At 38.7% G+C, this 2,281-nt stretch overlaps 1 pseudogene; it reads left to right on the top strand.

Annotated features, from left to right (window-relative positions):
- Positions 1–703: 703 nt before the first annotated feature.
- LOC102855909 lies at positions 704–1,300 on the top strand (annotated as a pseudogene).
- The last annotated feature ends 981 nt before the right edge of the window (positions 1,301–2,281 follow it).

Genomic DNA, 2,281 nt, shown 5'->3' with positions numbered 1-2,281 from the left:
CCAGCCTGGACTTCCAGGAGTTCTCTGCTGATGTGCTGTTCCAGTCATTTTTGGATAACCTTCAGTAGAATCTTACTTGCATGTGAAATCAATTCGATTGTTCTGTAGTTTCCTCACTCAGTTGGGTCACCCTTCTTTGGAATGGGGAAAAATATAGATCTCTTCCAGTCAGTTGGCCAAGTAGTTGTTCTCCAGATTTCTTGGCACAACTTGGTGAGCAGCACATCCAGGGCAGCATCTGTTAGCTGATGTTAGCTGTTAGCTGTCAATTGGTATAAAATCTATTCCAGGGGCCTTATTTTTTGCTATTTCCTTCAAAGCAGCTTGAACTTCTTCCTTCATCACCATAGGCTCTTGTTCATATGTTATTTCATTAAATTCTTCTGTATCTGCCAATTCCTTTCTATATAATGACTCAGTATATTCCTTCCATCTTCTTTTAATACTTCATGGATCATTTAATATTCTGCCTAAAGCATCCTTGATTATAGCAACTCTAGGTTTGAATTTGTACTAAATCATAGGGGATCATTATAAACATCCCACAGTATATCATTATGTACATGTGTTTGGGGAAGACACAGTTCAATTCTTGACCTTGAGGTTTAGAGTAAGAGTTGAGTGTAGGCTTAGGTGTTCAGCCTTGCCACTACCACAACCTGGAAACTGTTGAGTACCCATTCATCCACTACCACTCACTCCAGACTTAGCACATCAAGTCATGGATAAGAATGAGCTGCTGCAAGAGGCCAAATTGGTAGAACAGGCTGAACAAAATGATGACGTGGCATCTTGCATGGAGAATGTAATGAAGCAAGGACCCGAATTCTCCATCAAGGAGAGGAATCTTCTCAGTTACATGAAAAAAGGTTGTAGGAACCCTTAGACCAAAGGGAGACCTTGGAAGGTAATTTCAAGTACTAAAAAACTGGTGCAAGATACTGAGAGGGAAAAGCAGCAAATGGCTCCAGAATAGAGAGGAAGATTGAGAGAGAGCTCAGACATAACTGTGGTGATCCCTTTTGGAAAAGTTCTGGATCCACAGTGCTTCATAAGTAGAGGACATCTTCTACTTGAAGAAGAAGAAAGATTAATTCTATTACTGGGCTGAGGTTTCTGCTAGTGATGACAAGAAACGATTGTGGATCAGTCACAAGAAGCACACCATGATGCGTTTGAAATCCACAAAGAGGAAATGCAACGAACACATCCTATAAGACTGGGTCTGACTCCAGCTTCTGTGTGTTCTCTTATGAAATTGCAAACTCACCAGCAAAAGTCTGTTCTCTTATCATGCTGAGTGAACTCAGTCCCACAAGGACAAATACTGTATAAAACCATTATTGTAGAATGAGTAAGAGGGTCCAAGGTCGGAGGAGGGTGGAAATAGATGGGTGAGAATGAGGGGGTAGGGTGTTAATCATAGGGTTGCACAATTCAGTGGGTGGGCTGGGTGAAGGAAATGGGAAGGATCTTTTGTGGAAAAAACAATGTATTCAAACTTTGTAAATAAATCAGAGTAAAATTTTTTAAAAGTCTGCTTTCTTGTAAAGATAGATTTTGACAAAGCCATTTCTGAACTGGATATATGAACTGAAGAGTCATGTGCTCATAATGAAGTTATTGAGAGACAAGTTGACATTGAAAGCCTCAGATCAGATACCCAGGAAGATGAAGGCGAAGCAGAAGGAAGGAGAAGTTAACTGCCCTTCCACCTTATGTCTGCTTCATTGTATAATTTACACAGTAGATCATTTATCATTCATGCTGTTCCACAAATTGGTGTTTATTATTTATAGCAGGTTTTCTATACTTCTGTTTTAATTTCTCTATTTGCAATATGGTTCTTATATTTAATATTAGAGGACTTTAAAAAAACAGCAAGAATAGTAGATTGACAGTAAACTGCCCAAAATTCAAGCTGGCTTCAGAAGAGGCTGTGGCACAAGTGTTCTCATTTCTGGTGTCAAATGGATCTTGGTCAAAAGCAGAAAAATGTTTACCTGTGTTTTATTAATTAAGCAAATGCATTTGACCATATTGGTCATAACAAATATGAATAACATTGAGACGAATAAGAATGCAGAAACAATTGTGTACATGTAAAACCTATCTATAAACCAACAAGCAATTGTCTGAACAGAACAAGGGACCACTGCATAGTTTAAAATCAGGAAAGGTGTTTGTCAGGATTGTATCATTTTACTATAACTATTTAATCTATGTTGTTGTTGTGTATCGTTGGAATGGAACCAACCCATAACTGACCCTCTGGTGGGTT

The sequence above is a fragment of the Elephantulus edwardii genome, unplaced genomic scaffold, assembly GCF_000299155.1.
Source record: "Elephantulus edwardii isolate Elephantulus edwardi_28Jun2011 unplaced genomic scaffold, EleEdw1.0 scaffold00412, whole genome shotgun sequence".
In the NCBI taxonomy this organism is placed as follows: Eukaryota; Metazoa; Chordata; class Mammalia; order Macroscelidea; family Macroscelididae; genus Elephantulus; species Elephantulus edwardii.
The sequence above is the reverse complement of the archived record's forward strand: the minus strand, read 5'-3'. Positions and strand labels throughout refer to the sequence as shown.